This window comes from Coturnix japonica, chromosome 1 (genome assembly GCF_001577835.2).
Source record: "Coturnix japonica isolate 7356 chromosome 1, Coturnix japonica 2.1, whole genome shotgun sequence".
Lineage (NCBI taxonomy): Eukaryota > Metazoa > Chordata > Aves > Galliformes > Phasianidae > Coturnix > Coturnix japonica.
The window spans coordinates 89,682,449-89,698,425 of record NC_029516.1 but is presented as its reverse complement, the minus strand read 5'-3'; positions in this window follow the sequence as shown (position 1 = coordinate 89,698,425).

The window sequence follows — 15,977 nt, the reverse complement described above, 5'->3', positions numbered from 1 at the left end:
TCTGCAGTGCTGTTTAACCTCTGAAGATCTCTTGCTAGTCGGAGCAAGAATGCCTTCATTTTCTCCCAATAATATACACATTTAGGGAACTAGGGTAGGGACTTGGACAAATTTGTTGATGGAGCTTGGAAATTGTATGGAGGGGGAATTGTGGTGGTGGAGTTGGATGGAACGGTGGCAGCTTTACTAGAGCAGGTCCTGAAGATCCCAGGATGAGTTTTGCCCGTAGTGGGCTGAATGCAATGTGCTCACAGCAGTGCAAAGATATTTGTTTTCTGACAGTTACAGGTGCGATTCAGCTGCTACTGCATAAGAAGTTTATATACACCATATGATTTTTGTAACAATAGTAGGAGTAGGTCAACAAGAAAAAGCTTACCAATTAAAAGAAAAAAGGGGGAGCTAAGGGTGAAGCAAGTAACAATAGAAATAAGTGACTATAGCTGTTAATAACTTTTCTGAGTAGTTTGTATTGTAGAGAGATGTAATATAGTGTTTGTTATCTTTTAGAACAGGTTTCATCTGGCTCTGTATCATGCACTGGCCATGCATATATGGAGTACATGTGAAAAAAGCCCTGCACAGGAGAGAATCTGTGATGGGTGAGAAAGGCAAAGTGCACTTTGAAGCAGGGGACGCCCTGCAGGCACTGCCTATCGCATCCACCACTACTGTGTTCCTTCTCTCTCCTTTTGGTGGTTTGCCACCTCATAGTTATCGATAAGTAATAATACATTAGCTTAGGAATTTTCATTTATAGAATTGTCTAAAATGAATGCTTGAATGAGTGTGTATATGTCAACTCAAAAAATTATGACGTTACATGTAATCTTCTGTTTAGTGTATTATCAGTGAAGGTTTTGATTGAGTGATGGTTATGTTAACATTTAAGTCCTGCGCCCTCAGCCGACACTGGGCCAACTGCATGTGGTCCTTGGATGTGCTGACGACTTCAGTAGACAAGACAAGGCACGTGCATTCTCTCGAGATCTACTCAAGGAGCATTGGGGAATATCTCACTCGACAGGCATCCCTGGGAATTCCCAGGGACAAGCATTGTGGAAAGGGCCAACCGTCTCCTGAATGACAAGATACGTGTCCTTGGGGAGCGGGAAGGTCACAGAGAATAGAGCTGCAATAGATTTCCTGCTGCTGGCTCAAGAGGCACAGGTGCAAGGACTTTGAATGAGAAAATGGAGTTCCAGCAGATATATGAGAAGCTTTGAGCAGAAGGATGAACTGTATAATATAGCCCAAGATGCCTTGAAAATACTAACTAAAGAAGCACTAACATTATTACACACTGCACCACATACCTCTGCATGTTTACGTCACTTTTTAAATAACTCACCACAAAAATTTATATAAGTACTAACACTTTTATATACTAGGATTAGGATCGGCGCTTGCGTTGTAACGGGGCATGGTTTTGTTAAGCATGGGGAGAGGGAGATGTTGTATTAGGCGAAATCGGACCCTCGGGATGTAACGTGATAGGCCCTCCCCTGCTGGGTCATGCATATGTAAAATACGATAAGGATGAAACTGGATACCTATATAAGGGACCCTCACATTCCAATAAAGGCCATTTTACCGCTCACCATAATGGTGTAACAAATAGCTGTGACTTGGTCGGGGCCGTCGATACACATTCACAAAGGGACTTGACTTTCCAGGTTACCAGATCGAGGTAACAACAGACCTGCCTGAACAAACAGGTAAAGAAAATATATGACCTCTGGAAGCAAGGTCTGGCTTCATAGGGAGAGTACAGAGCTGCAGTTCACATCTTCAGGAAGAACACAAGAAAGGCCAAAGGCCAACTTGAATCAACACTGACCACTGCAGGGTCTGACAAGAAAAAGGACTTTATCAAGTATGTCAACAGAAAGAGGAGGTCAAAGAAAAACGCTTAAATTCACTCTTAGAGAGAATGGTAACTTAATAAGGAAAGAGGATAAAGATGGAGACTTTGAATGCTTTTTTTTTTTTTTTTTTTTTTTAACCTCAGTATTCAACAGGAATAACAGATGTTGGTCTTCTCAGACCTAAGAGTGGGAGAAGCGTGACTGTGGGAGCACTGACTTTCCATGTGTGGTCACTGGAATTGTAAGGGAAAAATGATTGGGATTCAGCCCAGAGAACTGAGCTGAACCCTTCTCAATCACTTCTCAAAGGCCACGGTAGTCTGGGGAGGCCCTTGCTGACTGGAAGCTAGCCAGTGTTATACCCATCTACAAAAAGGGCATGAGAGAAGACCCAGGAAACTACAGACCTGTTAGTCTAACCTCAGTCCCTGGAAAAGTTATGGAGAAGATTGTCCTCGGGGATACTGAAAGAACAAAGCTATTGTCTGACATAGTCAATGTTCATTAAGGGAATGTTCTGCCTGAGTAATTTGATGTCCTTCTACAATAAGTTGACCTACCTGGTAGAAGACAGGAAGGCAGTGGAAGTAATGATTCTAGATTTAAGTAAAGCCTTTGATATCATCTCTCATGTCATCCTTCTGGACAGATTGTCCAACTGTGAGATAAGCACGTGCATGTTACATGGTGTGATGAAGTGATTCAACACTTGAGTTCAAAGGGCTGTAGTGAATGGGGCTACATCTGGCTGGTGGCTGGTCACTAGCAGTGTTCCCCAGGGCTCAGTTCTAGGGCCAGTCCTGTTTAACATTTTTATCAGTGATCTGTACGTAGAAGTGGAGTGCATCCTCAGTAAGTTTACAGACGACAGTAAACTTGGAGGTGTTGTTGACTCCCTGGAGGGACAAGAGGTATTTCAGGGACATCTAGATACATTGGAGTACTGAGTAATCAGCAGTGGTATGAAGTTTAACAAAAGAAAAAATCACGTTCTACACCTGAGATACAGTAATGCCAGAAACACTCACAAGCTTGGTGATGAGTGGCTGGATGGTAGCTCAGCAGAAAGGAACCTGGGGATTCTGGTGACAGTCAACTCAACTTCTTTTTAAACTATGTTTAGCAATGGTGTGATCTCACCTTGAATATTGAGTACAATTCTGTGTTCCACATTATAAAAAGGATATGAAGGTTCTTGGAAGGATCCAGAGAAGGGCAACAAAGTTGCTAACAGGGCTGAAGGCACATCCTGTGAAGAGAGGCTGAGGACACTTGGGTTGTCCTATCTGGAGAAAAGAAGCTGAGAGGCAACCTCACTGCTCTCAGAAACATCTTGAAGAGGGGAAACAGAAGGAGGTGCCGAACACTGCTCCCTGGTAGAGGGACAGGATGCACAGAAATGCACAAAGCTGTGTCGGAGCAGGTTTGGTCTGGAGATTAGAAAAAAAATCTGTACTGTCAGAGTGTTTGAAACATTGTAGTGGGATGCAATCCAGAAGGACTTAGACAGGCTTGAGCAGTGGGTCCAGGCGAACATCATTAAGTTCAATAAATACAATCATGAGATCTTCCTCCTGAATCAAGGCAACCCTTCCTACCAATACAAGCTGGGAGATGAAAGGAAGGGGCACAGCTCTGTCAAAAAAGACCTGAGGGTACTGGCTAGACATGAACCAGCGCAGGGCAAGGGAGGTGATCCTGCCTCTCTGCTCTGCACTAATGAGGCCTCACCTGGAATACTGCATCCAGATGCTGAGTCCACAGCACAGTAGAGATGTAGACCTGTACAAGTATGTTCAGATGAGAGCTAAAACAATGAGGGATGGAACACCTCTCCTATGAGGACAGGCTGAGAGAGGGCTCAGCCTGGAGGGGGCTCCAAGGTGACCTGTTAGCAGCCTTTCAAAATGTGAAAGGGAGCTACAGGAAAGAAGGGGCAGACTCTTTAATGGGGTCTGTGGTGATAGAACAAGAGTAAATTGTTTCATGCTTAAAGAGGGTAGATTTTGATTGAATACAAGGAAAAGGTATTTTACAGTGAGGATGGTGAGGCACTGGAGCAGGTTGCCCAGAGATTTGGTTGATATCACATTCCTATAGGCTGGGCCCTGGTCACCATGATCTAACTATATGTCCTTGTTCACTGCAGGGTAGTTGGACTAGATGACCTCGAAAGGACCTGTCAAAGAGGTCAAACAAATCTAAGGATTCTATGATTCTATGAAATACAAAGTAGGTAAAACTTGCTGGCTTCGCAATGGCTTAAGAATTTATTTTCTTAGCTCTTGGTAAGAAGGTAGACTTCAGAAAATCTCTGGCAAATTTATTTAGATCAGTGTTTTAATTTCCTAATATTGGTGCTAATAAAGAGGATTAGATAAAAACCTTTATAAATTAGCATTAGGGCTCATGTTAATCCATGAGGATTCCTTGAATTTTTTTGCCTTTTTACAGCTAGATAAATAAATAAATAAATAAATAGTAATAGCTTTAAATATGAATATACAGCTTCTTTTAGCGTACTGGCTTTTGATGCATTTTAGCAACTCTAAATCTCAAAGCTGACAGCTGTAGGATTTGGGTAACTGAGGCTCTAGGTAATTTTCCAGGAAGATCGAAGTGGAAAGTTAGGCAAGTGGAAGGTGGAAAACTGGGAGCACCTATCTGACATACTGTTCTGTTGATAAGAATGAAAGCTTTAAGGTCCTTCAGTGAATATTTTTCAAATAATATTCATTACAAGATCAACAGAAATCATTATCTGTGAGTGCAATAGCACTTCTAAACAAAAAGCTTGATTTTTCTGTTACCATGGTTTTGTTATGATTGTTTCAAATCTGAAACACTATTTCCTTTCTAATTGCTCTAATAAGAGCAAAATCACCTGAACTATTAACCAAAAAACAACATAAATTTGAGTCATGCTTGTAGTCAGATGTAGTTACAATCTCTATATCTTCTCTGTTAATGTGAAGTTCTTTTTCTCAAACATTTTTGGGACCAAGAGCTTGTTTCTGTCAATCAAGTGCCTTTGAACAGAAGCTAGTTACATCCATGGTGTAATTGTGGTTATTTCTTATCTCTAATATTAATGAATAGTTTTAGGGAATTATTTGATTAAAACCAAAACAAGGAAACTGTAGAAAACTTGGAGAACATGAACTGAGTTTGCTTAAGCCAACATTGTAAGGATAATGAAAAAAACATCTGTTACCATTGAAGTGAATCATCAACCACAAAATGTGTGCTATTGTGGTTTCTTACATTTTTTGATACATCTACCTTTGAGTCAGCAACAGATAAAAATGCTAGTTTGAAAGAGGCTTTTTGCGTTGTTTTTGTAAGAAAGAGTAACCTTGAATTTAGGCAGTGCTTTTTAAAATTACTACATGACTAGAAACCTTGACTAAAGTTAGAACACCATTGAAAAAGGACTAATCAAACAGAACCAGATAGATGGCATGGTTTGAAAAACTTAAAATTTCAGTATTTTGTGTTTGAATACTTAAAACACACTAGTAGTATAAAAGGACTGGTGAGAAATTATGAGATATTTTAAATATATATTTAAGCTCTTTTCTTATTTGCTCTTAATACTTTTAGAATTCACACTTCCTAGCTTTTGCAACCTGGATAAGAATCTTGAAAATAGTGAAGCTGAAATTTGAATCATCATGTGACCACTATATCTTCAAATCAGGGAAACAGCAGATTTTTGGCAACAGTGTGTGATTTCTTCCATCTGAAAAAGTTGCAAAGCAAGGCGATGTCTTAATTCGCCTAGTAGATTACAGTTAAACTTGGAGGATAATTCAGGCCACCAAGCTATTTCTCTGATACCATGCATGCTGGACTGCGTTGGCTAAATCTAATATCTTCAGTTGGAGCTTTACCATAGTAGATGCCTTCTTTCTTCAGCATAACTGAGAAATATAAAAATAAAAATTATTCCAGTAGATATTAGAAATGAATAGAAGACAGAAAGGGCTGTACCAGTTTTATATCTTGGACAAGGTAAGTGGTTTTTTTTAGGTTAGCTGCCTAATTTGATAATTATTATGTGTAGAACAAGCTTCTTCACCAACCTGCATGTGTTAAGTCATCCTGTGGGAATATACCTATCAGTGATGCAAGAAATGAATAACTTGAATAAGTTTTGGCAGACTAGAATGAAAATTTTAATAGTTGCCTGAATTGAATCTTGATAGCTGTAGGGCTACTATGATATAGAGAAGTATAAAATAAGTAATACCAAGGTCATATCTCGTTCTTCTGAAATTACATTATATAATAAACTTGAATGGTTCTATTCAAAACAAAATTTATATAATTTTGTATACATAATAATATTTTCTTTATTTTGATAGAATCACTGCACCTGATGATTTAACTGCAGATAAATTCTATGCCTCTTTTTATCAGACTGTAGTTAATGTAAGGTATGCTTGTGATCTACAACTGGAAAAATACTGGGGACTGTGGCTTCTAATTTCTGAAAAATTCAAATCCTGAAAAAAAATTGCATTCAGTTTCCTTTCAACTTTTGCTGACATTCATATTTAAGATTGTTATATCTTAAATGTATACTTAAGGTTGTATTTCTTTAGTTTTCTGATTGAATGAAAGTGTGTAGGAATAGATTTGTACATTTGTGTTTGGAAAGTGTCACAATTATAAGCAACAGTGTAAAGGATGTTTAAATTCTGAGGGGCTACAGAATTTCAGCTTTTTCTTATCTTCTATAAACATAGGAAAAAGGTGAAATTTGAGGACGTTATGTGTGATAAATTGATTACTGGTTTTTTGGGTTTTTTTTTCCCTTTTATTTATTTATTTATTTATTTTTGTCAACATACACTGGAGGATATAAGTTGTGTTGGCAAAATTTCTGGAGGCTTGCTTGTCTTTTTCCATTGGTTGACATCATTTAGTAAATTTTAATGAATAATGTTTGCCTCCAGGCCAGTATCTTAAACTTTTCTCTTCCTTTTTGTATCACACAGCACCATATTTCAATATTCATGAAAACCAAAACAACTTTTGAGTACATTGATGAGAAGGACTACTAATTTGACTGAGATCACAAATGTCTGTTATTCTTAACAGAAAAGAATATTTCAGATAAGGCTCTTATTTGAGAAACTGTAATTTATACTTTGTGGATTCAGTTCTCTCTTGTAGGACTTAATTACTAGCTTTTCAGCTCCAACCTCATTAAAATTTTTCTTTGCTTTGGATTTTGATCAGTATTATAACAGTAAATGAGGGCAAATGTGGAATGATTGAAGACACAGTGACTTTATAGCATTTTTCTTGCAGCTAAGAAAAAATATTTTATTAGTTGATCCATGCAACTGCACTGTATGCTCTTTGATATTCCTTGAGCTGCTAGAAAGATATCTCCCTTCCTATAACAGCTCAAGGAGACGTCCTTTAACTAGGTGTCTCTGAAAGCACTGTTTACAGGATTGAACCTAGTGTGGTACATCTTGTGATATGGCTTGACAGATCAAAAAAATAATGATCTCACCATCAAAACAACAACAACAAAATTTAATATTAAATTTTATGTAGGTCTCTCTGAAAGCAATGCTTCCTATTTATTTCAATAGAAACTACAGCAAATACAAAGAGCACAATAATACTAGTTGATGGAGGAAATTCTCGGCTATAATATATTCTTTCTGAATGCAATCATCCCTCCTAACTATGCATTTTCACCAGTGATGTACAAAGCCTACATGCCACACTCATAAAAGTCTGCACCAGAGGAGTGGCACTCACATCTGAAACACACACACACACCTGTAAGAGCCAGTATGCTGCACTTGTATAAATCTGCATAGATGTATAGAATGTAGGTTGTCTTTCTTGTTGCTGTTATCATTGCTGAAATGGACCACCTATTGTCTCACTCTACTCACATCCACTCTTTGGTCTCCAGAAACATTCAGCAACTGTCAATGAATATGAGTAGATGCAATTTTTTTTCTGTATGAAGGAATTCAATTCACATCTTTGCTTGTCATATACCATTCTATCGAACTGCCCCTCTACTGCAGTCTGTCACATGGCAACAAAATATAGTAGAATACTGGTGGGAAGATTCCATTCCACTGCTATACCACCAAAATCCACCTCTGATTTAAAAAAAAAATAAAATAGGAGACAGTACTTTTGGAACAGCCCTTATATATGAGCTATTTGTAAAGGGACAGGCAATATTTGTTTTGATATCTTCTGGTTTCTAAATCTTTCATCATTCTCAGCTGAGTTTGCCATAGAAATTGCTGTTTTTAATTTAAAGCTTACATTCCTCCAGTCTCCTGGGTTATGCCAAGAGCATAACAATGCTACCCTGCATGGCAGATGCACGCAATAGCTGTTATTTTTTTTTTTCTTTCCAGTGTGTAGGATGTGGTGCAGTAGGTAACATAGTTCAGTGCAATATTTTCTTCACTGTGTCTGAAAATTTACACTTGAAATCACATCTGATATATTATGTTTCAGAAAAGTAAACAATAGAAAAGTATGTAGAATAGCAAGTAACCTGAACTGAAATTGCATTGCAGATATTTCTGCATTGTGTAGCAGATCAGTAAGATGCTTCCTGGCAGTATTTCTACATTCCTGGTTTTTATTTCTTGATAGAATTTTTAAAAGGTTCTTCTTTATTGACCTCCAGCTGTCAATAATGACCACTGTCAGTATTTCATCTTATCATTTTCACTTAGTTACTGCAATAGATCTGCAAACATACATAGATGAAATGAGGGATTGAACTGCTTTTATTGAATTCTATTTTGAGCACTGCTGAAGATAAATTTACAGAAAGCTCCACAGAGGTTTGAGTCTTTCCTGTGGCTTGCCAGATGCATTTTCCATTCATTCCTGACAACTAAATACTTCAGTAAAATTCACTTGGTTCTGTGGGGGTGAAGAAGATATTTTATAAAAATTTATACAGAAGTGACTAAACTAGCCACAAAGTCACAGCTGATATCACACGTACACAGATATTTTACGAAAAAAAAAAAAAAAAAAAAAAAAAAAAAGATACCTTGGGGCATGCACATAAATTTTAGCAATTGATGTGGTAGTAATCACTGAAAGTAAGGTAAAATTTTAAAGATTTATTCCATTTGGCATTGCAGGGATATGTACTATATATGTGGTAGTGTGGTTGTAAACAAGATTGTTTCCCTCACAGTATATAAATATGCCCTCATATGTTTTCAGGCAATCATCTGTTGCCTATTTGGTTATTGACTTTTTTTTAATGCTAATAATCTCTTGGCTATTATCCTCTGAATATTCTAAATAGTAGGCAACAAATGAGCAGTGGGAAACACATCCCATTCTCCAGGCCCCTATTAGTGCATTTGCACATCTCTGACCCTAATTCATGGTTTTGAAATGCTGAATCATTAGCATAGAGTCCTGACTTTTACTTTTTCAAGCTGAAAAGCACTTGCAAAAAGTAGCCATCTGGCTTTGGCATAGCAGATTGAGACATTGGCTGCTCAACAAAAAGATGGCTTCCAGCTCTGACTCAGCTGTGCAGTGTAATTAAAGGTCTCAGGAGTTAGCAAAAAATGTGTTATAAAATTCCAAAGCTGAAAATTGCTTTACTAAACTCCTACCATAGGTTTGTGTCGTTGTTAGTGCTGTAAGAGATGCATTATAAATTGGAATGAACTAAAGACACTACCACTGATGAAGCTTCTCAGTCAGAAAAATGAATTGATTGCATAATGAATATTACTAAATCTCTTCTTGATTGATTGAGTCTTTGTCATATGCAACAGAGGGTTTAATGAGAAGGTTAATGTGGGTAAAATTGGTCCTTGATGCTTTTTTGTTGCTTGTTTCATCTAGGCCAGAAGATTACTAATAATTTTGCTTTCCAAAATTTCTGCAATCAGCCAGCACAACACAAGGTGACTTTTGAATCATCGTACTTGTAAGTCTTCAGTTAGAGGAGCAGGATAATGAAAATATTTTCAAGTATTACTCAAAATTTACTTGAACGTATCCTAAACTAAGACAAAGAAAGCCTGCAGTTGTAACTCTCTTCTACCATGGGAGAGTTATGTTCAGCATGAGAATAACTGTAGGATGGACTGATATAACAAGCAATGATGCTACTCTTCCTTTTGCTTCCTCTTTTTCAGTGAAATGAAAGGGCATCCAGTACTTTAAAAATGTGATAGCTGTCTGGAATCATAGAAATGATTGAGACCCAGAAGCTTTCCCTGTTTTGTTTCCTGCTAAATTCCAACACTGCATGTCAGCAAAGGTAATTAACCTAATACTGACTATTCTGTGTATTCTTATTGTGATCCTGACAGACCTAATTTAGTACTGACAGCACTAGAAGGATTCCCCATTTAACTTGTTGTCCCATTCTCCTGATAGCTCATTAGTGAGCCCTGGCTTTGCTTAATGCCTGAAACACAAAGAGTAAATTGGTGTGCATAAATCATTCACTACCTTCAAGGGACAGAATCTTTTGGCACATTCCTGGCTTATATTTCCTTGATTTTCTGTTCAGTGAATTTAGAGACCAATTTTGGATTCTCCCTACAGGCAGACTCTGTGTCTACTCTGGTATAACAAACACTGAATTTATGTTAAAGTAAAGCCATATTACTAAGCAAAGTGTTTAACTGTAGTCTGTCACAAAATAGAATTGCATCTGTGGCATTCAAAAGCAACTGGAATAGCCTCTTCACCGATGTGGTGACTGTAACAAATAGTAATGATGAAGATTTCTTCAAATGGAACATCTTATTTTCTTTAGGATATTATCAGCCAGAGAATCTCTGCATTTTCTATTATAACATATAGCTGTTCCTAATGTATAAACGTAGATGAATTTTGAATAGTACAGGCTGGTATTACATGTCATGTCAAAATGGATTACAAAGCCCAGTTAAAATGATAAGAAAATCTTGGAAATTGTAATTAATCAAAGTAATAAGAAATTTTAAAGTGCACTGTTATCATTGAGCAGAACAGTTAGCTCAAGCTGAATATGCAAACATACTGTAGTAAAAGTTAAAATCTTGACATTGAGTTCATTTTTGTTATAATTAAGGCTATATTTCACTTTCCTGTAGATAAAAATAAAATATGACAATTAAAAAATATGTGAATGAAAAATGTTTTATGGTTTTAATATGCAGGTTACATATGAACAGTTTGCTTTTCTGGCTGTTAATAATAATATGATCTTCATCATCAGTAGCGAGTCTGTGTGGCTGAGGAACACTTATCTCGCAAATTAATTATATGTATTTAAGAAATTGGTATCTCTAAACATTATACACACAGTTAGATTTAGGTATAAATCTACCAATTGTAAGCTGCACTGAACATAATTATCCAAATTTGTGTATGTGTCTCAAAAGTAACTTGAAAATTTTGTGACAAATTACATATTTCAAATATAAAATATTTGATAAAGAATACATTTATGTTTACTGGATAGAGCTGAACTCTCTCTTTAGTTTATATCTAATGAACAATGCTAATTTAACCTATTCAGAGAGTTAATAACACGAACCTTTAATAATTACTATGTATTCCACTCAGTATTTTACATGTTGCTTAGATTAACATGTATGAGAAATTCATTTTTTTTTCTTGTTCTGCTTTCATTGCAGAGAAATTCTTATGCATTAGACACTGCTACTTATGTTGATCTTTAATAGTATTATTCTAAATTAGCTATGTGAGGACAATAAAATGGAGCTGATTGTATCAGTGTACAAAATACAGTGGTGTTGGAGATAAAGCTACTACTGTTGGTTGGTCTGTGGTGGCTCTTACTGCCTGATGCCAAGGTCGTTACACTTGAGCACTTGTGAAAGACTGAAGCTGAAAGCAAAGTGAGTTTATCTTCGTTCTTCTCTGTTGTTATCATACTTTTGCTTACCACTCCTCTTCCCAAAGAGTAGGGTCTCTTCGCCTCCCTGATTATCTTATAAGCAGACCTACTGTAATGCACATATGGAGCACATCCAGAACACTGGGATGTTATGCTGCCTTGTGTAGTTTGCATTTTTTATTCAGTTATTTACAGTCATTTTATTTAAATTATATTGAGATTCCATGAATGTTCAAGAGCAAACCATTTTGAAAGAAGGGAGACTAAGGTGATGTGGTATAAAAACATAAGCTTTAACACTCACTATGATCAAATGTACTGAGGTTCACATGACACTACAATGACTAGCACTGTAAATGAAAGTAGTAAAACAATCATAGGATCTCTTAGGGACCAGAGGTGAAAGTTGAGAATAATTTCAGCAGGAAAACTCTTACTCTGGAATAGAATCCAGAGGAGTGCCACAGGCAAGTAGCATGCCTGACAAAGAAATATATGTCTTTGTCCACAAGGTCTAGTGAATTCCTTCACTTTTAGCTTCTTATTCTGAGTCAAATGCTGCAGAGTTGGGAGCCTTTGTATCTTTTGAATCTATTGCTGATACAAATGTTTGTTGTATCTCTGGATATTTTATATAAAGTTTAAAGTGGGTGGAAACGCATTAACAGCTGGTGGTTTGTGAGGCACCAGTGGAACTATTTCTATAACACATATAAAAGAAAAAATCTAAGGCATTTCAAGTCTAATAATAATAAAGAATGAGGTACACTGCTCCGTTAGACGCCTTTTTGTTGCTGTTGTCAGCTAATTGATAAGTTTATGCTGTACTACTTCTGTTTGGTTTTGATTCCTCCCAGCCCATCAGTAAGAAAACTCCTGACAAAAAAAAAAGTTTTCTTGCTTTCCTAAACAAGTGGTATAAGCCTTAAAGGTTGTCTAAAGAAACTTCCAAATAATTTCATAATAATATTTTGTAAAGCATTAAAGACAAAACACTGTAATTTCACATGTGACTGAAGTGAGCCTTTGCCTGTCTCCCTCCCTGAAAATGAACAACTTGTTATAAAGAGAGCTCAACAGATTTATGTCTCAGATGCCTCTTGTTTCATTCTCATGGGCTTCTTCCTGAATGTGGAAAGCTGGAAAGGGTATTGATTACCCCAGTGATCTACCAGTCACTTTGAATAGACTGTAGGCTTGAACATCAGACAGATTACATTATTTTGACCAACAGTATAGAACACTTTAAATTGAGACTCAGTTTTGTAAGACTGTAGCACCCTGAATGTCTGTATGAAATACATAAAATAAAGTCTCTGTGTGGTAACTGAAATAAATAAAATTTTTAGAGCCACAGGGCTTCTCTTTGAGAGGTAAAGGACTGAGCACATTTAGAATGATCTGAGTGAAAGAACAACTTCATGAAAACTCTGTCAGGATTACTCTCTAAGAAAAAAAAAAAAAAAGAAAAAGAAAAAAAAAAAAGAAAAGAAAAGAAATAGCTTCTTTTCCACTTATTGTTCTATTGTTTTCTACTGTCCATAATTTGACCACTGTAATAAATAAAATTTGATTCCTGTTCCAATTGGAGAAGGCTGGGTTTGATCTGAAAATAAGACAACTTTCCATTTTCTTCAAAAAGCAAGCAAACAGGGCTAAATGATAGCTTACATTCAAACTCAATTTTTATTCCTACTTTGTGTCAGCATTAGTGTCTCTAATTGCATATGGAGTATTCCTGAGAGGAAATCCATTCTCTTCCTTGAATTAACAACACAAGTAATAATGAGCAGCTGCTTTATTTTTCTGGCTTCCAAACAAATATAAAGGTTCCAGAACTTGTCAACATAATTTTGATAGTATTGTTGCCCTGCCCTCTTTTCACTTCTCATAACAAATATACATCAAGTGGTGTTTCCAAATTTCCAGGTCTCCTGTTTTGGGAAATGTTTTTTTGTTCTTCTTTTTAGGCTATGTTAATTCCAGAGCATTTGCACGAGATTTTTCTCCTGTTTTGCAACCCTACTGAGTTTTAAGTTAAATAACAAAGAAGTTAACAACATGGTGATAAAACAAGTAAGAGTTTTTACATTCTCAGCTGCAAATGGGGACCAACCGACCAACCATGTAAAGAGTAGAGTAGGCAATCTATTTTTTTTTTTCCTTTTTTCTCTTTTTTCAGAAGGAGATTCCCCTTTGTCTCATCTAATAGGAATCATCATTAGCAGCACTGTCCTAGGTTTATATGCTTCAGATCAGACTCTGGACTCCTTTTCTGTTTCAGAATGTATTAAATATAGTGTGGGCATGCACTGTCATGGCTGATCTGGCATTATTTCAGCCATCCACACTCAGTTATTTTCATTTGCTTGTGGGCATCTGAGGCTAGTCAGGCCATTAAGCTAAATGTAAAAGTAATTGTGGTGGCTCAGTGGTTTCATCATGAGAGTGTTATCCTACTTGCCCAAACAGTTGACCTCATATCTTCCTAGAGATTCAGGAGACAGAAGGATGAATAGTGACTTTCCACTGTGGTTCCAAAGTGATGTGGCAGGGACACTGCATGGTAGAAATGAATGACACATGCCAATCAAGGTCTGGGAAATTACAAGTTTTCATACTATAGAAAAGGACAAGCTAAAATGTATGTATATGTATATCTACAAAGTCTGGGACATTCTAATCTAAGAAAAGTAATGATCTCTAAATTTTTTTGTTTACTTATTTAGAAAGCATTACTATCAATTACATATAGAAAATTAGATTGGTAATTTTCAGAAAAGTTTATATGGTATGCCTAGTACATTATGAATTTGATAGTTAGCGGTACTGCATGGTTTCTTCTGTTAGTTTTAGAGTGTATTGGCAGGTTATTCAGGGATTTTTGGGGGGAGAGTGAATAGTATACATTTTTAGAATTGCTTCTGTTTGGTTAAAAAATAATCAAAAAAGACAAAAATACAGTATTTAATAAAGTCTGGTAAATTCAGAGTAGGTCAGCTTGATCATGTGGCAGTGGTAATGAAATAATTTTGAATGCTTTCAGCTTGTGTTTTGTTCTTCTTGCTTGTTGGTTCATTTCTTTTATTGCGTACATAACTGTATGATGTTTGCTGCCATTGAGGATGGGCTATAACAATTAAGAAAATGTGAGAACTGTAGATAGTTCTTCCATGTTTTAAAGAAAGACCTTTCATTTAAATTTCCCTTCCACGAATAACCATTTATCCAGCTGCAGGAGTATGTCCTTCCGGTCTATGTGTGACAATGATCCATGAAATAGCAGCTGTTGTGATATGGGAGACATACAGAAGAGATGTATCAAGTTTTTGCTCTGAGATATTATCCCCCCTGATCTCTCATGGTATCCTTCTACCATCTTAAACAAATGTTATCTTAGACTGAATCTGTGAGACTGATCTCTAACTTTAAAAGAAGCTGATACACAGAACTACAAGGGATTAAGAGAGCCAAGAAAAGAGAATTCATTTTTTGCAGCCTCATTAGATCAGCCGTTTCAGGAATGTTTGGAAGCAATTGCAGATCACAGCGCAGATCACAGAAGCAATAGCATATTGCTCTACCTGTAGGTAGAGTTTCTCTTTGATTTTAATGGTCTACAAATTTACCTATAAAATTTGGTATTTGGTCTTGTAGATCTTAATAAAACCAAAGCACTTTGCCGTGTTTGACCTAATACGAACTGAAGTCATATATCACTAGAATTATAGGAGCAAAAAGTGAGTGGAATTGCTTTAGATTTTTTCATGGATGAACTTCAAATTTCACATATTTCAGGCACAGATACATCGTCAGATTGCAGCCTTTCTTTATAAAAATTGGAAATGCAGTGCTAAACAGTGTTCTCTCTAGACAAGAGCAGAGATAATCAGACTGCCAAAGTGAGTAATCTAATCCCATCCTACTTCAGGCAAAATAAGAAAAATATAGTTAGGGATGCAGTGTCAAGTGTTTCTTCATGTGGAAGTCTGCAGAGCACTGAAAAGTAGAATACCACATGGTGGGTGGGGGAAGAGTTTCATATCTGCGGGCTCTATGTATATGAATACCAGAAATGTTCAAACAGAGTCCTGAAATCCGGACTATGCTTCTTATGAGCACACAAATAGTAGGGATATGACCTTCAAGATACACTTAGAAATTGTATCTTGAAAGTACACTTCACTTTCAAAAATGAAGACTTTTCAAGAAAGAAC